The sequence below is a fragment of the Tachypleus tridentatus genome, chromosome 13 (genome assembly GCF_004210375.1).
Source record: "Tachypleus tridentatus isolate NWPU-2018 chromosome 13, ASM421037v1, whole genome shotgun sequence".
NCBI classification, from domain to species: Eukaryota; Metazoa; Arthropoda; class Merostomata; order Xiphosura; family Limulidae; genus Tachypleus; species Tachypleus tridentatus.
Genome location: NC_134837.1, coordinates 146,280,548 through 146,307,476, shown reverse-complemented (window position 1 = coordinate 146,307,476; position 26,929 = coordinate 146,280,548). Strand labels below are relative to the sequence as shown.

The following is a 26,929-nucleotide window of genomic DNA, read 5'->3' as shown; positions in this document are numbered from 1 at the left end:
AAATATCTATTTGTTTCCCCTAGTTCTATAATTCCTTGTAGTTTTAAACGCTTCACTCAGATTCCCACTTACTCTCTTTTTATCAAGAGAAAACAGTTTTAAGGGTCTTAATTTTTCATCAATCGATAACCCTCCCATCCTAGATACCATTTTAGTAATCCTCCTCTAAACTCTTTCCAACAATTTAATGTATATCTTAAGGTAAGGAGCCCAAGACTGTACACAATACTCCAAACGTGGCCTAAACAATGACTTACACAATTATAACTTCTTTAGACTTGGATTCAATATTTCAGTAGACAACCTAAAATCCTATTTGCCCAACCATTAGCAATAGCACACTGTTTGAATGGCATAAAAAATTATCAACCATTGCACCAAGAACCGTTCTGTCATGACACAGTTAATGTTATTTTCATCCGAATTATAATTATAACTCATATGCAATATTTTGCATTCATCATAATTAAAACCCACCTGCTATTCATTTGCCAAACTTACTAAATGATCTAAATCCGTTTGTAAAGCATCAGCACTCTTTTTACAGCCAGCTGCACCTACGACCTTAAGTAATTTATTGGCCATTCCTTCATTTGTTTCATTAATATAAATAAAAAAAAGATCAATGGCCCTAAGAGTCCTGAGGTACACCACTTGCAACATTAATCCAGTTTCACTGAACTCCATTTATAACAACTCTCTGCTTTCTTTCGTCAAGCCATGCTTATTTCCAAATAGTTAACTTATCCCTCATATCTAAAGAGTTATGTTTATTTACAAGCCTTTTATATGACACTTTGTCAATTGCTTTCTGAAAATCTAGCCTATGAGCCTTATTATTCTCTAAACTTCACAATTTTATTTTAACAAGCTCAGAATTTATGCGGTTGTCTTGTTCAATTTTGTTTTTTTATCTATCAATTACTGAAGATGAGGAATACTGCTTAAGTCTTCATAAGTAAAAGCTGTGCAAAGAGCAGAATTAATAACCTAGCTACTTCATAATCATCAGATACAAGTATTCCTTTATTATCCTTCAAGGATCCTATCATAACATTGTTTTTACTTTTAATGTACTTTTAAAAATCCTTACTGTTATTGTTTTGTTTTAAGTCAAATTTTTTTCACACACTTTTGGATGTTTTAAGTTCCTGTTTGTCCAACTTTCTTGATCTTCTATAACACCAGTTAATTAAAATTTCTTAAATTTGTGAGGCTTTTTTAAAATTTTATCTCATCTTCTTTGTGAGCTTACCTGATTGTTTTTACTTACAGCTACCTTTTTCTTTTTTAAGAAATATATTTGTTTTAAATATTGAAATTTTTCTTTAAATATTTTACCCATTCGTTCAGTGTCTCAAATAAATTAGCTACCCGATTCACAACAGAAAATTCTTGTTAAATCCCTTCGAAATCTGGAACAAAAATGCCATTACTCCTGATTTTCAGAAACAGGAAAAAAACTAACCAAATATAAATATAACTAACTTCAATATAACAAGAACTGATACACAATTCAAAAGAGAAATCCACAGAAAAATAACCCATACTGGACTATACATTCCCTGGGACTCAGCACATAAAAGAAAACAAAAAATCAACATATTTAGAAACCAAATAAACATAGTCACAAAACTATGTTCACCTGATAAAATTAACAATGAAATCAACAAAATAAAACAACATTTCATCAACATCAAAATATTTTCTTCAAAACCGTTGAAAGAATTATACATACACACACCTAGATCAACAACACAGTCAACAACAAATAAACAATAATAAATTCCAAGAAACAACAAACTACAAATCATTAAGCTCCTGCATACTATGTATTCCTGGTATCAGCGAAAAAACAACCAACATTTGGAAAATCTTATAACAAAATACAGCATTCAAGTAAACTCCAAAATTTATTCAAAAACCAGGTACAAAACTGAAGTTCGTGCTTTGTAAAAACTACATTGACAAACACAACACTAAAATAATTTAAAAATACAATTCAACAACTACCACTATTTTTATATTGAAGAAACAAGCAGAAAAATGTAAACCAGATTCAAATAAAAAAAACAACTTCACACGTTTTTAAACATTACAAGTCAAATAAACACAACATAACCATATAAATGGTCTGGATACCAGGTAGGGAAAAAATAATAAAAAACGCAAAATCAAAGAAACCCTACTTATAGAACAACTCTAACTAAAATCAAACTAATACATAGAAACACCTTCATACCTATACTAATTAATAACCTAACATCTAACTACAACGCCCCCTACAATCCCGTACCCGTTTATACTCTCGTCCCTAAAACATCTGCCTGAGAACGGTCAGTTGCAAACTCTTTTTGTTAACCAGAAGAAGACCTAAGAAAGTCGAAACGTTGTTCTGTACTTTATATTAATTAAAGTTTTAATATCCATACCAGCTATCTTGAGAATACATCAATCAAATAACGTTACTTTTCTGTGTTCTAAATTTTTGTAGGCCCGACATGGACAGGTGGGTTAAGGCGTGCGACTCGTAATCTGAGTCGTGGGTTTGCATCCCCGTCGCGCCAAACATGCTCGCCTTTTCAGCCGTGGGGGCGTTATAATGTGACGGTGAATCCCACTATTCGTTGGTAAAAGAGTAGCACAAGAGTTGGCGGTGGGTGGTGATGACTAGCTTTCTTCCCTCTAGTCGTACACTGCTAAATTAAGTTATATTATCTGCGCGAAATTCAAAACAAAAAAAAAAGTTTTGTAAGCGTGTTTTTTTTACCTCTGCTAGACCTACATGCTCAAACCCTAAACCAAATATAACAAGCACTTACTTAAAAAGTTACTTTAACGTTAAGAATCTAGAACAATATCATCAAACATCCACGCTTTTTTGTAGTTATTTAATTTTGTTCAACTAACATTTCCAGTGAAAAAAGGATCAATAAATCAACTGTCCTTGACTAATTAGTCAGAAATTAATGGCATTATCTCGCTTTATTATGTGTTATAAACAATTTGAGGAATGATACTGGCAACTCTCTGCACGAATATGTAATTTAACTTGATTATTTTCTAACAATATCATTGTTTTTATTATTTTTTAATGATTAAAATAATTTAAGTTATCATATTAATTTTTTCACCAAGGTTTAGCATTTCCCAGATATACAGAGAATAACATAGAGCGGGCAGTCCGTTGAGTAGGTAGTTTAAAACATGTGATAGGAGAAAACAAACAAGTATGAATATTGCATGCGTTAATTACGTCATGTCAACACTTCTGTATTTTCCTTCAATCTCTAACAACGTCCAAAGAGTGTAATTATACAAATAAATGTTTACGTAGAGTAGTAATCCTAAGCTTTGACCATTCTTTCAAAAGTAAATTTAAGTTAATTAGGTATTTAGCACTAAACAGCTTCGAATATAGATATCATTTATTTTCTAAATACTGAATACTATACTAAGAATACTTGTTGTTCATATATGCTTAGTATTCGTGCACTACCTTTCAACGCACATCAATAAGGTCAAAATAAACTTAACAACACTTTGTTCAGACTCTGGAAATTATAATTTTTTTTCCTTTCACCTCCTTACATAAGATGTTTTTCATCAGTCAAAGAATGCGCTAAGCATTGAATCAACCAGTGGCGGAGTTGCTTCCCTGTCTGGGCTCAGTACATCTCTGGTTTCTGAAAGTTTAAACAGAGTGGCCACTTAAAACCAAAGACGATGCTAAGAGATCCTAGTTTCTAAAACTAAAATTCCTATTTTATAAAAAATGAAACTGTCATTGTTTAACATCATTTCTTATTTTTGTTTCCCGAGACCACAGTATATTTTCATAGCGACGACACATTTGTTATATTATCTGATCTTTAAAAGACAGATGGTTTATCCTTGTTTAAGTTATGGCTGTCATACGAGCTTTTTATAAATCCACAGTGCAACATGATTGATAATGTACAAAGTGTTTAATAGGAAAGAAACTTATTGTACTCTGGTAATCGTTATGGTTGTCCAATCTTAAACATGACCAAACAATAACCAGACTTATGAGATATCTCGTTAAGTCTCTCGAAAAAAAATAGATGTTTTCTCAACGTTAGTTTCTGTAAACTTGATATATGCACCATGTTTTCAGAACTTTCGAAGGCTAGAAAATGAAAAAAAGAATTATATCGTACAACATTCATGCGTTAACAAATTATCGCAAACAGGAAATAAAGAGCAGGTAAGAACATATTGAAAGACATCGCGAGAAGTTACAAGACAGTCTTTATCAAGGTGAGGAAGAATTCTACATCTCTTTATAAACTGTGCCGTTTCGTTTCGTATTTAAACTGAAACGTTTACATACAGTGCGTTTGCATGCTCATGATATGGTTACCTGAACACGAATTATGCAGTTTTTCATTGGTGTGTTATAAATATGTTTCTTCATGTGTATTTTAAATGCTTTAAACTTTGTCAAGACGTTTGTTTCTTTGAATTTTTGCGCAAAGCTACACGAGGCCTATTTGTGCTATCCGTCCCTAATTTAGTAGCATAACACTAGAGGAAAGGCAACTAATCATTATCACCCACCGCCAACACCTGGGCTAATCTTTTACCAACGGATAGTATGATTGACCGTCATATTATAAGGGAGATGGTATTTGACTATCATTAACTTCAATACATACTTCAGGGAGACAGGATTTGAGTATCATTAACCTTAATACATACTTCAGGGAGACAGGATTTTAGTATCATTAATCTCAATACATACTTCAGGGAGACAGGATTTGAGTATAATTAATCTTAATCATAGTTCAGGAAGATGGGATTTGATCATCAACATCAATACATAGTTCAGGGAGATTCTAGCAGACGAAACTTTTCGATGAGCCGATATTAACAAAGAAAAGAAGATAAACATTAGTATATTAATTTCATATAAATAGCCTCGTTTCCGAAATGTTGAAAGTTATAAACTTTTGATCAAAACCAGCTACTTAAAGAAATGAGAATAAAAGTGAGCTCACTAATTAATATGGAGAAGTAAACCTACCGACTTAATAAGGAACATGTTTTGTTATAAAGCAAACATTTATAATGATTAGAATACACTGGTTAGGAACTTTCGCTGTTATCTATGTTTTCGATCGTAATTTCAATAATATACCACAAGGCTTGGCAAACTTAGAATATTTAGAAAGCTCTTATAACCGCCTATTACACTCGAGATAAATATTTTCAATTTATGCAGTTATCAGTTAAAGTAGGGAACTGAATCAAAATGAAATTTATAGCTCCGGTAAATACGGTATTAACACACAGTAACATTTGAAGATATTCCAGAGATATAAGTTTAATTCCAACTTGTGCCACTTCTTAATTTAAAATTACCGTACTACATTCTACTGGTGTGTTGGGCACAGAGAAAGTAACGTAACATTATGGTAATGTGACAGCCACTTTGAAGTACTAGTGAAACGTGTGCAGGTACATAACGAAGAAGCATACATTCATGGAAGTATTGAGAGAAAAGCACACGCATACACACCGCAAAATACGTTTGCGAATATTGAAGAGACTGCTAGTATGGATATTAAACATTACAGTTAAAATAAAGTACAAGAACATTTCCACCTTCTGAGGTCATCTTCAGGTTAACAAAGTTTGAAACAGTTTCAGCCCTCTCCGTAATACATGCTTACTACAAGTCGGTTTCCCACTTGCGGGTATTTGAGGTAATCTACTCGTGGTTTGGTTTGAATTTCGCACAAAGCTACACGAGTGCTATCTGCGTTAGCATTCCCTAATTTAGCACTGTAAGACTAGAGGAAAGGCAGCTAGTCATCACTACCCACAGACAACTCTTGGGCTAGTCTTTTTCCAACGAACAGTGGGATTGATCGTCACATTATATTGCCCCCACGACTGAAAAGGAAATCGTGTTTGGTGTTTCGGGGATTTGAACCTGCGGTCCTCGGATTACGAGTCAAGTACCTTAACCACTTGGTCATGCCGGACCAATCTACTTGTAACCGTAGGCTAGTGTTAAACCGATTAGATTTTGTCGATTTTATTTGAATAATCATTATTACGAGCCGAATTTGATCCCCGTTAGCTAAATATAATATTAAATATTTACATGTTGATACATGTACGCATGTGTATAAGACACATAAATACAAAATTACGAAATAATAATGAATGTATAAATTTCATTTTAGAATAGACGCGTCCTAACCTAATTATTTTTATCAAGAGTTTTAAATTTACATCTTTATACAGTTGCTGTATAAAGAATTATTTGTGCTGTATGTATTTTGTCTTATCTTATACTAAACACATTCAAATCATAACTCTGGAAGTATTTCGTCACAGCAACAAGCACTGGACGATAACTTTCTTTTTCTTTATTTCAATGGTAAACGTGGTTTTGAATTTCTAAGAGAACATCAGCACACAAGAGTTAACATACTAAATCAGGTTTCCCACTGAGTAGTTGAATTGTAGAAATATTCGTTTAAGATTTGGTACACGTGTATATCTCATAACAAAAGTTAACCATGAATAGTTTTCGAAATCGATCACTTTCATACTAGTTTATTATCACAAAACATCAAGACTGGTTAAAAAAATAAACCCACCAAACACAAAAACGTACGAGAGTACAAAACGAAACTGAAGAAGTGAGCAAAAGTGTAACCAGGATAGGTAAAAAACAACCTTCCAACCTATTATTATTATAGATTCGAAAATCACCTTGTGTTTGAGTTTATTTCTGAAGAATATTATACATAAGCATGGGATTAATGAATCTCTACATCATAAATTTCTAAATGAGGTGAGAGCTAGGCTTCGTGGTTTATAATAGTGTTCGCCCAGGAATTTCACAAATATTCTAACAGGACAAAGCAAAACCCATCTTAAAAAACAGAGGTGTTCTTGAACATAACACTCAAGAACTATTTTAGTGGCTAAGGCTGCTAAACTATTGATAATAACAAGAAAGTTGATTTTTCAATTCTTAGGCAAAATTCAAAGTTTATCTATTTGTTTTTTTTTTTCTTTTATTATTATTACTAGCAAAAACGACCGCTTTGATGGGAAATACTGCACGAGAAAAATATTTGTATTGTCCACTTTAATCATACGCAACTCATTGAATCATCAGAGCTAAGACCTTTCATAAATTTTACTGATATAATCTGTAACGTTTTTATGCATTAAAAGTAGCACCGTTTATTGAGAAATAATATTAAAAGAAATCTACTTTCTCGGTACCACATTTAAAAATTACAACAATAAAGATATGATAAAATTCTCATGTACAGCTCAAACAAAAGTCGTGTTCTTGTTTTGAGGGGGGAGCACTTTTAGTTAAAATTGTGTTTTATTATAAAGAAATGATTGTTGCATATACCACAGTTATTTTTTTAATTGTCTGATCTTGAATACTTAAATTATATATTGTTGAATTTCGCGCAAGGCTTCACGAGTACTATCTGCGATAGTCGTCCTAATTGAGCAGTGTAAGAATAGAGGAAAGGCAGTTAGTCATTGTCACCAACTGCCGCCAATTCTTGGGCTACTCTTTTATCAACGAATAGTGGAATTGACCGTCACGTTGTAAAGCCCCCACGAGTGAAAGAGCGAGCAGGTGTGGTATAAATTCGAGCCCGCAGCTCTCGGATTATAAGTCGAATGCCTTAACCACCTCGCTATGCTGTGCCAGAAAGAACAGACCTTTTGACATAATTACACTAACTACGTAGTAAATCATAATACAACTTAATTTCTTGTAATGGCTTTTCTGAGTTAAAATTACCAAAGTAGATAATTCACATGAAGAGGAATATAAACCAACCGCTTCCTATCAAATCAATGAAATATCAGTAAACATTAATATTTCTTCGTTATTTTGCATGCTTGTTTAAATCAAGAAGAATTTTTCAAGGATCATGTTTTAAAATAATTGGTTAGGTCTTAAATACGTAACCTACGGTTGCCACTAACAGATCGTTTTCTTCAGGCCGTATAACATACGAAAACTAATCAGACTCTAAGAATAATGAATATCATACCAGGGGCAAGAACTAAAACTTTGTTTTTTTTCCTATTATTTACTAGGTTAGCTATAAACGATAATCACTTCCGTAAGCTATATGATTCATTGATTTTTTTTCAGATTAAGTACAATGCAATATTATTTTGAATAATTCAATAACTGAGGTATATACAGAGAAGTAATTGAGGTGTGTGTGCTTTCTTTCAGCAAAGCTATCCGTTAAGCCCACCGACGAGCATCGAACCTCTAGTTTAGCGTTGTAAATCCGTAGACATACCGCTGTACTAACGTGGAGCAGTTAATTTAAGTGTAAACAGAGTAGTAATTGAGCTGCAAGCGGAGTAGTAATTGAGGTGCAAGCAGAGTAGTAATACTTCTTGTAATTCAAATAAAGCATAAGCTTAAACACCAAAGGCAAATATTACACGAAAACGATTCTCTTTTTATATTTATTAAATTGTGCTAGTTGTTTTCCCTGCAAGACCTATAAGAACTCCATAATTTGAGACCTCGCAGACAAGCGAAAATGAATCCAACACTTGCTTCCTCAAATATAACTTAAAGAATGGAGTATTATACGATAAAGCATTATATACATTGCCAGATGTAGTACATGGTTATTGTACTAGAGTAAAATAAAAGCCAGTTGTGTGGAAAACGTTTTTCTCTCCTTCAACTATAATTAACATTCAAATTCGCATCGGACAACAATACTTAGATCAAAACCTTATTGTATCATATCTCATCGAACCAGTAAGACCAGCAGCGTCAATTTTACTGAAATATTTGCAACTAAATGTGTTTATCTTTCGTTCTCTGTCCTTTACAACAAAATGTTTATAGGTTTGTGAAGTTTTCAGTTTCGTTTAAAGACATCTAATTTCAAATAACTTTTTTTTTAACTTGAGTAACGTCCAGGTAATAACGTTTCATAGAGAAATTAGATTTAGAGTTTTGAACAACTGTTGTTCAGTGACACTAAATTATGAGTTAAATTGATAGTTTTTTGTTATAGGTTTTTACTCAGATCTTTATAACCTCGACGTAACATCTAGAAACACGTTAATTCTGATCGCGTGAAGGAAAGTGTAATATCTTTAACAGTTAATATGTGCAACACACTAACCTAACAAAAACCTAAGGTTTTTCACAAAAGTGCGTCGCCTTTTTTACCGTTTTGTCAAGTTAACCCAATTTATTAATAAAATTCCTTCTGATTAATACTCGCAAATCATTGTTTAAAGGTTTAGCAAAATCTAAAACAATATTATTAGAAATATATACTAAAACATTAGTATCATGCAATGCCATTCCATTTTTAAAAAAATTGTAGACGAGACTGCTTAATGTCTATGCCAGTAACTTATTCATTTACAACACACGAGAACTGAACAGCTTATTGTAAAATACAATTGACACTGAATTATCTTCGCTAGTGAGAAAAGGAAAACTCATGCAGAATAATTACACTTAAAATATGGAGGATTAGCCTATGATCATGTTTACAATAAAGATGGCTTAGTTTAGAGTCAGGAATCGAATGAGTCCAAACAGAGGAAGCTTGTATCTACATGCTATATATACATATGTATGAGTGTGTGCACGTGGTATTATGTTGTTTTAGTCCTCCGATAGATACTTCATTTGGTTTAGCTGAAACTGCACGATGAGTTATAATTTCTCTGTCCACTGCAAGGTATCAAACTTTGATGAGAGCTTCTGTTTACAATGTCAGAAAATCAAATTTATTACAGTTGATAATAAGCATAATTAAACCTCAAGGTATAGCAAAACGATAAGGAAATTAAAAAACACAATTAAAATTAAATCAAATCAAATTGCTGTTATAAAAAAATAACACTTTATGCAATACTTATAAACAAATTTTGACATTATAATGTCAAACACTGTTGGCGTTTAGCAGGTATTAATAATATTGGTTGTTGTTGTTAAGCAGCAGACTACACAATGCGCCTTTTCTGATCTGTCCTCCACAGATATCTAAACGTAATGTTTAGTGTCGTAAGCCAGCAAACTTACCATTAAGTTAAGGGAGAGGGCGAAACTAACAACCTTAGCAAATGTTACATAAAAATAACCGTAATAAGAATCAAACGTATGTATCAGATGTTCCTAAAATAATAAAACCTTTCCTGTTTTCAGAATCGACAAGAAAATTGCAGGTTTTGTCACATTTACTGTGAGCCATCAGAAGAACGCGTTTTTAAAATGACGTTTACGAAATACAAAATATTGTACTATATTTATATCTCTCAGCGAAAATATTGGATCGATTTTCATTTCAGAATTCAGGTAAAACGTTTACCTTTTCTATTGTGTTGATGCTATAAAGAGAAATAACTACGAAAAATCCGAAAATTAAATTATATACGTGGTAATATATTGGTCAAAAAATCACCAATAATACGCTAAAGCAAAACAAACGTCTTCAGTTCATAGCGCTCAGGTTTATTCGATTTTCAGATATATATATATATATATACATTGGATTTCAAAACCAATAGTTACTTGTTACTGAATTTGCATGCAAGTATTAAATACATCACAAAACAAACATACCATCGTCTTCATGGATTTATTCTGGCAAAGGTTTGTTTTGGAACATAAATACAAAATACATTTATAGGCAATATAATTTTTAGAAACTAGTTTGCCTAAAATGTGAAATGAAAAAAATCACATAAACTGCAGCTTAATTTGTTCGTGTCGGCTTAACGGTTTTATATGAAGTTTTAGCTCTATTAAGTTCAATTATTTACCAGCACGTATTAGTTCTATTATGTTCTATTATTTACCAGCTTTCAGTGATGTTTAAACTATAACTGTAGATGGTATGGTTATCTTATGTAAACATAACGGGAAATGAGGGTTCTATTCCGGGAAGGAAGTCTCTATTAGAAACAACGACTTTCAAGAAAGGCAGCAGGAGTGCAAGTTACCCACTTCCACAACAAAATGGTAGTGACGAAAATTAACGACAGGGGACTCTGTCGAGACATGTTACTTCTAAGTCTAATAATGAGGATCGCATCGTAACTTTTAATAATTATTGGTTGATTGCGCGGTCTATCACTGGTGGCGCATCTTTCAAGTCTCTGCCTTATGAGTTGTTTTCAGTAGCTATTGCTACTGCTTGTACGACTCGTTTTACAATGGTTAATTTTTATTTCGGATGGTTAACTACGGAAAAATCTTGTTTTACTAATGTTTTGACATTCTTTCTGGAGGCTGCTCCTTATGTGGATGAGTATGGATGTGGGTTTAATGTATATGGATTTTCAAAAACAATTTTTCAAGGTGTCACATAAAAGGATTGTTAGAAACGGTTTCTACACTTGTGGGGAATAAGTTGACTTGTTAGAAAGAAAAATGGCTGGATGGAAGAAAGCAAAGGGTTTTTACAAAATAGTTCAATCAAAGTGAATTAATACTACAAACACTGTATCTTTAAGCTTCGATCTTTTTTTATTTACATTATATGATATAGATGAAGATATGATTAATAAACCACTTAAATATGCGAATAATACTAAGATTTAAATCAGTTGGTGAGTTGGACAAATAAATGGCAGATGGATTTCCTTTATAATAAATGCAAGATAATGCACGTGAGTTATAATAGATTGAATTTTAATTTATATGCAAAAACGGCTCGTTTGGGTTGAGAAAATATTTTACATAGAAGAGCGAACAACGTTTCGACCTTCTTCGGTCATCGTGAACCTGATCGTTGTTCGCTCTTCTATGTAAAATATTTTCTCAACCCAAACGAGCCGTTTTTGCATATAAATTTCTCAACAAGTGGGTTTCTCGACATCACAGATTGAATTTTAAGTATAACGTTAATAAAATAATCTCAATCGTGTTATTAAAGAAAACGATCTTGGTGTTTAGATTCATTACGCTATTAAATCATCCAATAAAACATGGTAACTAGGATTTTAAATTTTTATCTACAGAAATACTTAATGCAAATCTAAATAGGTTGTATTTTCGTTGTATACGTAATCGATTAGGCCACACTTAGAGTAATGGGGCTCTTATCTTAGGAAGGACATTGAATTGTTAGAAAGAGTTTAGATGAGTTTGCTTGAATGATATCTTGGATGGAAAGATTGTCATGCAGGTACAAGTTAAGATCTCTTGAAGATGTTTTCGTTTTGAAAAAGAAGTGCTAAAGGGAGTGTGGCTGAGGTGTTTAAGATGCTGAGAGAATTGATAATAATAGCAATGCATCATCTTTTTCAGTATTCAGTAGCAAGAAATGGTAGAACTAGCGGTCACAAATATACATTTTGGCAAGATAGCATTTATTTTCAGCTAAGACTTGTTTGTTTGGAATTAAACACAAAGCTATGCAAGGGCATATCTGTGCTCTTCTCACCACAGGTATCAAATCCTGCTTTCTAGCTATCTGAGTCTCCAGACATCCCGCTGTGTAATTGGGTGGCTTAGTAATGACAGTTTTATTTTTCTAACAAAGTAGTAAGCCTTTGGAATGGATTACCTTTAGATGTGAAGAAAGCAGTAAAATTAAGTTATACTGTGTATATGTGTATCAATATTTGTCATTACCCAGGCCAACTGATCTATACAAAAGGTCGTTTTGTGGGAGACAAAAGGTGGATTTGAAATGTTATTTTTTAAACGCTTCATATTCTCGATCCTAAACGTACAAAAATTAGAAGAAAATGGAAAACAAGTGTCTGCAGATTCCTTGATTTTTATCACAAATTTGAAGTTTATTGATTTCTTACGCTTCGTCAGCTTTCGGCGTTGAAGCCTTAATATTGTAATTACTCTTATTTGTGAATTATACTGTCGATATGCTTTATCTGTTTTTCTTCTTTTCAATTACTCTAGGCATTCTTAGGGTCATATTATTTGATTTTCAGCGATGGGGAATTTTAATTAAATGATTAATTCAAACAAACTGATAAGTTGCTTAGTTAGCAACCACTAAACCACATTTGATCACCTGACAAACAAAACTGTTTCATTAATTTGACTTTACCTAATGACTGGGGTTGGCTGTAACACGAACGCTACAACCTCATGTGGTATTAACTATAATGCCAACAATTGATTTAAAATATATTCAAACCATAAATTAACAAAGTGGCAGTAGCGTGTTTATAGGGTTTCAGCTAGTTTATAATAGCTATGCAAAGTAACTACTTTGGCAGTAACTTACTGCACCTATGAAACAAAACGTTTCATGATCATTGAAACTTGGTGTATATAGATTGAAAAATATACTACTGTAATCATGCACTAGTAACGTTTATAATTATCTACCAAGTGAAAATGATTTGAGTAAGACTCAATAAAAAACAATGAAGATATGAACAAGGGTTGTTTGTTTACTTCGAATTTCACGCATAATTTCGAGGGCTATCCGCGCTAGCCGTCCCTAATGTAGTAGTGTAAGACTAGAGGAAAGGTACCTAGTCATCACCCCCCACCGCCACCTCTTGGGTTACTCTTTTACCAACGAATAAGGGGATTGACCGTAAGACCATAACGCCCCACGGCTGGGGGGGCGAGCATGTTTGGTGCGACCGGGATTCGAACCCACCCCCCTCGGATTACGAGTCGAACTCCTTAAAACGCTTGGCCATGCCGAACCCTATGAAGAAGACACGGCAAAGTTCAATAAATATCCAGTAACCGAAAGTTCATTATTTGAAAGCGCTCGGGTTTCATATCTCGTTTTAAAACTCATTAAAGCTAGTTACAAATTATACATTCTTTCAGTTTTCGTTTCGCCATTATGTATTAAAAATGTAAAATATAAAGTAAGGACTAAATATTCTCTTATTCGTACTTAATCCATTTCCATTCAGAGGTCGCTGCCAAATTTTCTTTATCTATTTCTCTATCTCTACTGAAATCATAATATTATGACTTGTTTGTTTAATCCTGGTACTTTCCATCGAAAAATTCTACTGTTGAATATAAAAAAGTTAAATAAATATAATATATAGCAAAGACTCAATGCAACGTTTACAATCGTGTTTTATTATTAGCGTCTAGAATACATGAGACTAAATGTGTAAGATTTAATGTGTTTGCAAAGAGTAACTAATTTCAGATTCTTCCAGAAAATAGTAGGGTATTGTTGAAACAAGGAAAATCAATGGTAATTTCAACAATATTCTCACACTATGTTTTATAGCAGTATGCTTGATACTCCTCCAAAAATTAACAGAATTTAGTTATCAGATTTCACAAAGTTTAAAGAAACAAAATTATATTCGAGTATTGTAACTTATCCTTCAGGGGCTTATTATTAAAAAAAACAAACACTTACGTGTGTAATTTTTAATTATTATTCGAAAGAAGTTATTTGATAAATTTCCATGTGAAACATTGTGGTGCACTCTTTTACTGTGCTGGACTTATAGAACGAAGTTTTCGTAGACTTTTAAAAGTAAATTGGTCAAAATGAAGGTGTAATAGATGTCACTGTGAATTAAATCATTAAGTTAAAAATTAGTGGCAGTGATACAGACTTAACTAAGACTATTTTTAACTTTATTTGTCTTATAGATAAAGGAGATTAAAAACGATACTGCATTGATTTCAAAACTATCTGGCAGTAGAATGTTTAATTCTCTGTTTGTATGTAATTAAGCACAAAGCTACACAATGGGCTATCTGTGATCTGCCCACCACAGGTATCAAAACCCGGTTTTTAGCGTTATAAGTTCGAATACATAGCGATGTGGCACTAGGGGGTTCTTTTGAATCTCAAAGATATAATTAAATGTTAAATGAATTAAAAACTTTTAAAAAAAACAGGTTGATTACAAAAAAAGTTGAAAATATGAAAAAGTGAAAGCGTTTTGTTAACAGCGGATATCTCAAACTTGACAAATAAGCTTAACGAATTATAAACCAAAGCACATACTAAAGCATGTAAGTTCCCGAGATGATTAAAGAAAGTACAGATGTGAGAGCTATGAAGGTGAATCTTGCTTTAAAAGTCACAGTGCGACTTAATGACATGAAAGCCTCGTATACAATATGTAAAAAAAAGGCATAACAAAGAAATTTTCAAGATCTATAATAAAGAGATTTAACTGCAAGCTTCTTCGTGAAACGTTGTGCCGAGGTATGAAAAAATGAGAAATGTTTGTTTGTTTTTTGAATAAAGCACAAAGCTACACAATGAGCTATCTATCCTCTGCCCACCACGGGTATCAAAACCCGGTTTTTAGCGTTGTAAGTCCGCAGACATACCGCTGAGTCACTGGGTGGCAATGTGAAATGAAAAAGAAGATTGTAATATGATATATACGTAGATATATTGAATATTTATTTCAGAAGGCGAATAATATTAAAATGAGAAAAAATACAGATTCTTATGGGTTAAAAATGGTAGAAAATAGATGAAAGTGAATTTGCCATAGCAATATTTTTTTAGAATAATTTAAAACATTTGATTGTGTAGATCGTAAGTTATTGTTTAAAAAAATAAACACCGCGATTATGAAGTAAAATGTATTTTTATTTAAAAAACAGAATTTCAGTAGATAACACCGGTAACAATTATTGTAATGAATTAATAAATGTCGGAAGCGTTCTTCAGGAACAACTATTATGTTTACTATGTGTTAATCCTATAGCGTATTTTATAAGTCCAGCATAGCCAAGTAGTTAAGGCACTCGACTCGTAAGCCCAGCATCACGGGTTCGATTCCCCGTTACACCAAACATGCTCGCCTGTTCGGCCGTAGGGGAGTTATAATGTGAAGGTCAATCCCTCTATTCGTTGGTAAAAGAGTAGCCCAAGAGTTGGCGGTAAGTGGTGATGACTAGCTGCTTTTCCTCTAGTCTTACATTCATAAGTTAGGAACAGCTAGCGCAGATAGTCATCGAGTAGATTTTTGCAAAAAACAAACAAATATATTATCTTTAAATCGAGAGAAATGTTTGTGTTTGAATTTCGCCAAAGCTACACGAGGGCTATCTGTGGTAGCCATCTCTAATTTACCAGTGTAAGACTAGAGGAAAGGCAGCTAGTCATCATCACCCACCGCCACCTCTTGGGTTACTCTTTTACCAACGAAAAGTGGGATTGACGATTACATTATAACACTCTCACGACTGAAAAGGCGAGCATGTTTGGTGTGACGGGAATTCTGGATACACGTTTTTTTTCTTTCGAATGTTCGCGAACTAAAAGACTAGAGGGAAGGTAATTAGCCGAGAGTACTCGCCGCCAACTCTTTGGTTACTGCTGTTTAAAGGAAGAGTAATTTTTTATAGTCACCCGTACAATGCACTTATGACCCTGAAGTATGGAAGGTAATTGTTACTTTCTTCTTCTGGTTACTTCTCTATAACAGGACTTTAACGCAGGTTTCGCAGATCAAAATTCAGATAGTTCGTATATATAGTTCTCGAGTAGCATTATATAAATATCAGAAAACAAATAATTTTAAAAAACGTTGTTTGTTTGCAAGTACATTTGAATGCAAAAAAATAAAAATATACTTTGCAATAAAGATACTTGAGATTAAAGAAATATTCTACTTTCAGACAGAAATTTGTCGTCTGCAGTAGTATTCACATGAATTTCTGTTCGATTTGATTTACTGGCCTGGCATGGTCAGGTGGTTAGGGTAATCGACTCGCAAGATGACGCTCATTTCCACTATTCGTTGATAAAAGAGTAGCCATATAGTTGGCAGTGGATGGTGAATATAACTAGCTGTCTCTCCTCTGTTCTTTCACTGCTAAATTAGGGACGGCTAGCGCAGATATTCCTCATGGAGCTTTACGCGAAATTCAAAACACACAAAAAACGGTGTGACTTTCTCTGTGTGGTGATTGAAACTTCAAGGGAGTGGTGTTGGTATTGTCTTCTTGGAGCAAAGTTACGCAATAGGCTATCTACACTATGTATACCATATGAAATTAAACCCCAGAATTTAGTATTGCAAGTTCCTAAACGTATCTATTAATTCCATGTTAGGGTGTTGTTTTATTTTATGAAGTTACCAACGGAAAAATGAACTTCTGCTCCACTTTCTTTGCCCATTTGCTAAATCTCTTTAGTGTAGCGGTAAGTCTACGGATTTACAACGCTAAAATCAGAGGTTCGATTACCCTCGGTAGGCTTAGCAGATAGCTTAATGTGACTTTGCTTTAAGAAAACGCACACACACGCTAAATCTCTAGACTGATTGAATTCACCCTACCTAGTCCAACGTTTTAAAATATCGTGTGGTCTAGCCCTTACTATTAGAAGTCACGACCAATTGCTGATGTTATGTGTTCCAATCCACTATGAGCAGACCTTATAGAGATCATATGACGTCTTGTAAACAAATATAAAAATAGATTCATAAAAACACAGTATCTTTAAAGATTGCTCCCTCCCTGCTGGTACAGCGGTAAGTCTACGGATTTACAAAATTAAAATCAGGGGCTCTATTCCCCTCGATGGACTCAGCAGATAGCCCAATGTGGCTTTCCTATAAGAAACACACACACACACACACTCTTAGGACTACCAAGAACTGTTTGTGAAATTGGACGTTTCTGTTATAATATCAAAGTCTGAACAACTTTTCTCTCATTCTCGTTGTATCATCTTCCAAAATATATTTTTTAAACGATTTTATTCTGTCATCATTCGGCAGTTTTTTTTTCAGTATGTAAGAACAAAGTATGTGATAATAGTGCCCACGCAGAAGTAGTATTGCTAGTCGCCCAGAATATTCCAGTATGTATGTCCAATTTGCTATACCACTCGAGGCTACTACCATTTATGATACCATTGGCAAAGCAACCGTAGCATCATATCTCTACTTGTAACCCAAAGATAAAGTTAATCAAGCAGAATTTGATAATTATCTGCTGTTACCGTCTCTCTTTATCATCCTGGAAGTCATAAATGGACACAATCCACTTTGGAGTAATGGAGATGTTGATGAGAAGGGCTAATCTGTAAAGATTTTATTCTCAGTTAACAAACTTTTGTTTTAATAATGAAATACTTTTCCAATTCTCTATTAATAATGGAATACTTTCCCAATTCCCTATTAATAATGGAATACTTTCCCAATTCCCTTGCCCTTAGTTAGACATTTACTGCCATAGATAATTCAGTTTGTTCACTTTCTATCAGTAATCAGTTTCCATCATTCTTACAGAGATTGGTCAAAGTGTATGCCAAGAAGTAAATATAGTTGACAACAAAGCCCACAGAGATACAAAAATCAAGTAATAAGTTAAAAAGTTACCAAGTTTTATATATTTTTATTTCAAAAGATAACACTTCGAGCTAATGCTCTTCATCAGATCATACAGTTTAAAATAAAATCATTTTTTTGAACGTTGATTATAAAAATTCTCTGCAAAATTACATCTTTTACTTAAATATCATTCAATTTATAAATATGAAAAAATGCGGAATGAATTTAAAATTAAAAAATATATAAAAAATGGGATTCTGTAAGACCAGGTGGTTGTAGGATTTTCATATTGTAGATTGATTTCTCTTTTAACCTCTCTTCCTTTTATCTCAAAATCAAAATTCCCCAATAATATTTATTCAGATCATACATTTAAACGGAATGGATCAGTATATTTTCACCACGTATATAAAACCATTGTACACACCCATCCCACACAATGAAAGTTTAATTATCTCAGAACTTTTTTCTGCCATGCCTTTCCTTTGTTAACCACTACGTGGAAGCAGTAAGTGACAAAGCAGCTATCCTTATTATACTCCAAACGTAGATATATATCACGTAGTATATTTATCCACTGTAGGTACCTGATTGCCAAAAAACGCGGACAGATCAGAAAAGAGATTTGAAGATATTCAGCTCTTACCAATCACAGTTATTCAGTAGGCTTGTATTCTGACCTAGCAAGTCAAATACGAAGCACTTCAAAAATCTCTTCCACCTCCAGTTCCATGGTAGAAGATTAATAGAGAATATGCTTCTTATCTCTTTTTAATCTTTCAACCCAGTAACCAAGAAGTTTTACATCTTTTCAAAAATCTCAACCTGTCGTAAGGCTGTTTTTACTCTTCTTTTTAAGTTAGAGAAAGATTCCAAGATACCTTTTAATTATTGACATATTGTTTTGATGAGGAGGTTTTGCAATTTTTGAGATGATGTTTATTTGATTTCTTGAGTGAAACGACTTCCTTTCTAATATCTAATGTGATTTTTACGGACACTAATTCACAGTGGACCACCTGATTTGACTCAATACATTTCTCATGGAAGCCTTTCTGAAGAGAAAGAATCTTATCTCTGTATTTTTTCACCTTTAAAAGGATTATTATACCACTTTGAAGTTTGTTATATTACAAGGCCTTCATTCCTATTGATTGCATTTTTATCTGTAATTTTAACATACACTTCTTTCTGGATCAAAGGGCTATCTTGTCCCTTCTAACAAGTGATTGGTGCATCCTAATGCTGTATCTTGAACATCAAAAGTAGATTTTAGTATTAATTTCAAAGCTTTCGCTCAATAGTACTCTCCTCCAGTGACAAATAGCCTTTATGTAACTGGTTTGGTAATCGAATATAAGGTGTATTGAGTGATTGCTCTAATATGTCCTCAAATAGCTTTCAATTTTCTGTATCTAAAACCATTTGCATGCATTTCTGCTGCCAGTAGGATTATACTTGTCCCGAGCTCCATATTGGAAGTGCACAAATGATAGTGGTGGCTGAGACAAAGTTTTTTAATACTTCTCCTTAGCAATACGCAGACTTTTATTACACACATAAACTAGCTTAAAGTTAAGTATAAGAATGTATAAGCATCCTGCAATTTCTTTCTTCTGCTTCTAGGCTCAAAATATACTAAATTATTACACTCGCTCTAAGTCATGTAAAAGCAAAGTGATGCAATAATTATAGCACTTACACCAACTTAGTTAACTCCTTAAATTAATTGGAATCGCTTTCTATTAGTCCTCGCCCATTTCTTTGATACCTACAGAAAACTCTGACTCAGTTCTCACTTTCCTGTTCGAGTATTTCTGGATTTCTGATCATCGAAGCAATGACTTTGCTGACACCACAGGCAAATTGATTTACACTGGTGATATTGCAGCCTTATCTATCCTTTAACTGGATTTCAAGACATGGTAAAGATTTAGTTAGTTGGCAGACAACAACATAAAAATTTGATCACATAAAGTCTAATATTTCAAACAAGCTGTATAAGTTATATAATATTAGGCTCAACATGAACAGGTGGTTGAGACGCTCGACTCGTAATCCGAGGATCGCAGGTTCCAATCCCCATCACACCAAACATGCTTGCCCTTTCAGCCATGGAGACGTTATAATGTTACGATCAATTTCATTATTAGTTCAATTCCCCTCGGTGAACTCAGTAGATACTCCGATGTGGCTTTGCTATAAGAAAAAGCGTTGACTTCTAGGTTAAAGCGAAGTGGGTTAAATCTTTTCCACAACTTGTGATACCAACCAAATTCCTCTAGTACAAAAGATACTTTGAACCGAATAGTGCAATAAAACAAAGAGAAGTGTTAAAATTTACATGGAAACAGTACCGGTACTCTAAGTGTCTATAAAAAAATGAAGAAACACGCAGAGAAAACATTAACACAAAAGCACTGCACTGATGTCTGAAATGAGTTTCTGAGGAATGACAGTTACATTCCCAAAATATCTTTCCCTTTCCAATACAAAGTTTAGAGTCAATCAGACCTTTATTATATGTTAACAAAGAACAAAAGCAGTAAAAAAACTTTATTCTCTTATTTTTTCTAAATCTTAAAACAGAATCAAAACTATACCTTTTTTATAGGTAGCTTAATTTTCATTAAGCGACTATTGGTATTGCCAAAAAACAATAAAACAATGATAATTATCAACCAGTAAACTGAACTAAACTATGAAACAATGCTGACTGTTAATTCGTAAGCTAATAATGCGAGTCAAACGTATGAAATAACCGAATCCCAAGTACGGAGTTTTGTAGGAGGTTAAAAAATGAACAAAGGCTAGTTGCGCTGCGATCAAGTTTTAAAAGTAAAATATTTTATTCATAAAATACTTTGCACTGATGAAACTTTATCAGTGAAATAAACATTACAAGTAAAGCTCAGGATAACTAAGAGAAGTATGAGTCCAAAATCAGAACAGTAGTTGACTGCAACCCACTGAAATACTTATAAAAAGTGAAAATTATGAAGGCTGATTATTGCTGATTCAGCTATCATTATGAATCAAAAATCAGAAGAGTAATTAACTGCTACCAATTGAAATACTTATAAAAATTATGAATAAAGGATGATTATTGCTCATTCAGATATCATTATAAGCAGATGTTAACTGTCACTTGTTAAGCTATTTTAATCACATTATGAAGAAAGTTTATTTTTATAAATCCAATTATTTTTAACTATCATATTATAAATGTTATTTTTACTTGTTGAGCTATTACTTCGAAATACAAAAGTACGAAAAAAGTTGTTATTATTGAATAAACTACTGAAGAGAAAAAAAGAGAAAATTATTGGAATATTAGTAAAGCGTCAGAATGGCTATATAAACGCAATAAAATTATTATATCCATGGAGTAATTTGTACTATTATAGTTTGAAAGAAATAGAATGATTTTACTGAGGTAGAAATACCTGAACCTATTCACATTTATTGAAACACTGAATATAGAATCCAAACAACTACATTTCAGTTTTAATAACATTAAAAACATCATAGTTGGTACAGTGACAAAAATATCCTGTTTCTTGTGCTTTACCATTATTTGGTATACTTTATAATAACAGATATAACCTTTATTTGGGGTAAGTTCACGACAGAATACTTTTTCTGCAAATAACAACAAGTCACATTTCTTGGGTTTATTCTACGTTCATACAGGTACTACACACCCTATGGCACCATTGAAAGTTGCCAGCGGTTCAACTAATATTAAGGTTCTGTTGGGCGCTTAGTTTTCCCAGAACCAGTAATTGTGACGATACATTGTGAGTGGTGTTATTCAAAATAAATTTTAAATAAAACAGAAATAAAATCATAGTACCTATCATTTCACTACAAGTATGGTATTCAATGGTTACAAATAAAGCTATGACGTTACACCAGAGATTTAAAAGGACAGTCATATGGCAACCCAACCTTTTGATAAACTGGTTGTAACAATTCATCATATAACAGAGATATCAGTATCTGTTTAAAAGCCAAAACGTTTTTTTTCTTAGGTGTTAAAGTGGTTTACGTTGTAATGTATAATAGTTCGATATAAATGTGGTATTGCTTTCGTTTCTTAAAGAATAATGACGCTATTTACGAACATCTTATATTTCTTTTTGGCCTTCTAATGAACTGATTGCGTGCATGAAGAAGTCAGTATGATAATGTAAAATCAAATTTAATAACCAGTGCAATTATTGTAAAGTTTCGAGGTTGATGTTAATTATATATAAATAGATAGATAGATTTTTTTTTTAAAATTTAACCATATGTTCCTTTAGAAACACGTAGATTATTACTTCTGTATATTACATTTTATGTTTGTTTCTGAATGTTCGATGTTATACCAAAAAGCCCTGAAGAGAATTATTTGTATTGATGCTTTGTGGATATATATATATATATACGCACACACACTATTCAGCAAGTTTTACTGACACACAATATGACAAGCTTCACTGACACACACACTATTCAATAGGTTTTAATGAAACGTTTAATGCAGAAAGACTTACTGAAACACACTACGACTAGCCCGCTGATACACACTATTTAATAAGTTTTCATGAAACGTCTAATACAGAAACACTTATTGAAATACATAATACGACAAGCTTTATTGACACATATAATACAAGTTTTACTGAAACATATAATATAGAATATTTAGAGCAGCACATATTTAACAAAGTTCATTGACGTGTATATTATATGTAGCACATTTATACGGTAAACTTTATTTAAATACACATTTATCGAACTTCACTAATTCACATGTTTGATAACCCTCTGCTGGCACATACTTCTCCATATAGCACGCTTCATTGACTCATACATACAGTGAATGTTACTAAATACAAGTTAAGTGTGCCTAATCTACACACATGTTTAGAAATTTAGAAATGTTCTTCAAATTACGCGTTCGCTGACATACTGAGCAATTTACAAATGCTTAGGAAGATCCATGTCACATATATTAATAAAGCTTTATTAATATACCACTTCGTAAGGTTTAGTAAAACATACATTTAAGAAACCTTACATGTGCACTTATCTGACAAAACTTTTGATAAATCGAGTAAATGCACAGTATAAAACACCGAGTTCCAAGAAATAAACTGCAAAAAATACTTGTGTCAAACAAATATCTGTTTGTTTTTCAGAATAATTATAATGGCAGAGAACATTTTTTCCATGAAACTGAAATAATTAAACTGACGGAGTCTTTATTCTTCATGCTGTATTTTATATTCTTAGGTATTAAATATATATTTATATAATCAAATATTTTTTGTTATTAAACACAAAGCTACACAAAGATCTATTTGTGCTCTGTCCACCACGGGTATCGAATCCCGGTTTCTAGCAGCACAAGTTCACAGATATGCCGCTGTGCCACTAGGAGGAAATATAAATAAAAAATAAAGAAATAAATCATTTTATCCTAGCAAAGTGCTGATATATTTTAAGAAAAAAAATCGGTATATCCTACTTTAAATAACTAAAGCTATACACAAACAACAATAACAATAACTGGAGCCATAAATAACCAACACCAACAATAAAAATCATTTGCTTACCTTAAATCAATTTCATTATTTCCTACATTTTCAGAACAAGGATTATGCTTGGAAGGCGTCAGAGAAAAATATAAGCAAAATACCTGTTGGCCCATCACTCAGACTTCTCTATACATAGTTAACTTAAAATGGAATCCAAACTATTTTAAATAACTTTTATAACATTAGTTTGGGTGTTTTTTTTTCCTTCTTCTTCTATCACTATTTATAGCACAGTTTGAACTCAATGTACAGCTTCATACACCGTGTCGTAAACCTGAGTTGAAAGTCATATAGTATTACAAACGTTGTCCTTATACAGTCAAAATAAAATAAGATAATTTATTCTAAAGCCAGACTAGTAATCTTGCGTTTCCATGTGAGGTTCAGGAAAATTTACTCAGAGAGCTCAAAGTCTGCAAGAGCATAGACGAGAGTGTTTCTCACTTATGGCATGAGCCTTATCAAAAACCCTGAACTATTCCAATCCCAAATATTCCAGCCAATCACGTTCTGCTTTTCTAGACATTCGTGCGGGGATCGCCATAGCAACAAACAGTGCTAGGATTTTAAACAACGCGTGAAAATGTTGTGTTCACATAAGATTTCTTTATGCGAAAAGCACTGTACAATAAATACATAATTTTTATGACATACTTACAAACTAGTTGACTTTGACGTTACACGAATTTGGCCTAACGTAATAATTGGTAGAAAAAAATGTCAAAAAATATTGGCGTTTTAACAAACCACTTAGTGTTTCTTAGTTAGAAGGTTATTGCAGGTCGTTGTAATGCATAACTAATATAACCTGATTAGTTGTTTCAAATCTAATCATAATCTTGATACTAATCTGAGATGAAACCGATAATCGTAAAGTATTTCAATAGTCGTAACATCTGAGGTATTATTATGGATCTAGCCATGTTTCATGTACCAGTAAGTTGTTTCACCTTACAATAAATTCTACATTAAAACAATGGCATAATTAGATCCCAGAAACTTAAATGTATATGTATATAATCTCAACGAAAAGGTCCTTGTTATGAAGTTTGGTGTAAATAACATTTTTGATTGGAGTTGAGAGAGATGAGAAAGTGGCTGTTGGTAAATCTATAAACAATTAAGGTATTACAACACTCTTTAGAAAATTATTGGAATGCGCCCTGCCTGTTGTGTTCAATTGATGTGGAGATTACAGGATCTAAATGATTATAAGAGCTAGTAATCCGATATATGGAGGAAACAGATGCTTAAGGTCAGCAAGCAAGATAATTTTTGGAGTGTGTTTGAGAAAGAAATATAGAAGAAAAGAAAAGAGTGGGATGTGTGATTTAATAAATTGTGAGAAACGAAGTAAAAAAGTAATGCATTGCCAATAATAAACAAAAAGTATTTCTTAATCACTGTGCTATTGATTATAGTAATAATTAGAAATTTGTTATGTTTATATTGGTATTAGTCAGTTTATGACAATAATAAGTACAACGTAAAGTTGATGGTTATAAGAATGGGAAGTGAAATACGAGTATAGCACGATCGTAAGAAAGTGATGTCTGAACGATACACTTTACTCAGTTGAATAATTAAACAAACTAGTGTGTTAGTATAACTGAAATATGTATCTATTATCAGATAACAGAGTATTACTTGAATGTTTGCAATGTTTCACCAGGTTAAACTTCGACCATGAGGTACATGAATTAAAAGGAGCGAATTTATTATTTAAGAAACATGAGAAACTAGAGAAGCACTCAATAGAGCACATAACACTGATTATATTCAGCTCTCAGAAAATACGAAAATGCATCAGTATGCCTGCCGTTTTGTAAGGACACAGACCATTTTTGGCAGGACAATGAATAATAATATTCTATACATGTCCACGACGTTTCGTCCAAATCTGATCTCTTTTAAATGAGTTATAGAGCAAAAATAGTGTGAGAAATTGGTCCCCATGTTAACAGATAGGGGCTTTTTGGGTTTTAGTGATCTTGGACTTTAACCTACAGGAACTAAAAAGTTCTAAGTGTGCTCATGCTCCAAAGGTATATCAACTTTTGTCCAAATCCGTTCTGCCATTTTCTATAATTTTTTTTGACAAACACATACGCAGGAATGAAAACAACTTTAATCAGTGATGTTGTGTAACTGAGTGTCGGAGTGTAGAGGGCGGGCTTAGATGTTTGAATATATAATTTTATATATTTATTACATTATTATTATTTATTATATTATTTTTAATATAGATATAAAGGTGTTCCTTTGTATTGGTTTATTTTGGGCTTAAGTTTTTGTATAAGTATGTTACACAGCCCCTGTCAAACATGTGGTCAGCTTCCGGTCAGTTACCTCTCTCTTTGTGAACCTGACGATGACCGAAGAAGATCGAAACGCTGTTCACTCCTCATCTCTAACATTTTGTCTCTTCTTGTCTTCGCTATGACTCAGCTTTATGTCTTCTATTCTGAAATTTAAAAAAATTAATGAAAATCTGCGATGCTAATGTTGGTCAACTTTCGTTTCGTGTTTGACTTTTGCTCATTTCTAACATTTTGTTTCTTTTTATCATTGTTGTCACTCAGATTTTTGTCTTTTATTCTGAAAAAAGAAAAAAAAGAAAATCCGTGATGCTAATGTTGCTCAATTTTCGTGATATTGTGTGTTTTCAGAGCCAAAGGTTACACTGGTTTACAAAGAAATTGAGGCAAGCACAAAAATAGCTGTTTTAACCTAATTTGGGGGGTGCTGAATTCAGATTTGAAATCCGTTTTTACTCAGCACCTCTAGTTTTTTAGATATGCATACTGTACATTTTGTACACATACTGTACATAAAGGCGTATATGCATTCAGGGTTAATTTCTAATATTGTGTGACTTATGTCTTATTTTTTAGTTATTATGCAATAAATGTAAGTGATGGCATTACATTATATATATATATAGCTATATATCAAGACGGATTTTGGCAGTTAAGCGTAGCCAACACGTCTCAATCAACAGCCAGTAGTGCAATGGCAGTCAGCGCAGGAGGTTGGTGTCCCTCGACAATTGTGTT

At 32.9% G+C, this 26,929-nt stretch overlaps 1 protein-coding gene across 4 annotated transcripts in view; it reads right to left on the bottom strand.

The window, feature by feature from the left end:
- Positions 1-24,318, bottom strand: part of LOC143237483 (acetylcholinesterase-like) — a 92,146-nt gene extending 67,828 nt beyond the window's left edge. For 2 of the 4 annotated variants that reach the window (XM_076476779.1, XM_076476782.1), the window contains exons 1-2: positions 23,892-24,318; positions 3,592-3,686 (exon numbers count right to left, since the gene is read on the bottom strand). The gene's annotated coding sequence lies outside the window, so the exon portion shown is untranslated. The remainder of the gene's footprint in view (positions 1-3,591; positions 3,687-23,891) is intronic. The other 2 variants (XM_076476781.1, XM_076476780.1) reach the window with 1 other exon arrangement.
- Between the last annotated feature and the right edge of the window lie 2,611 nt (positions 24,319-26,929).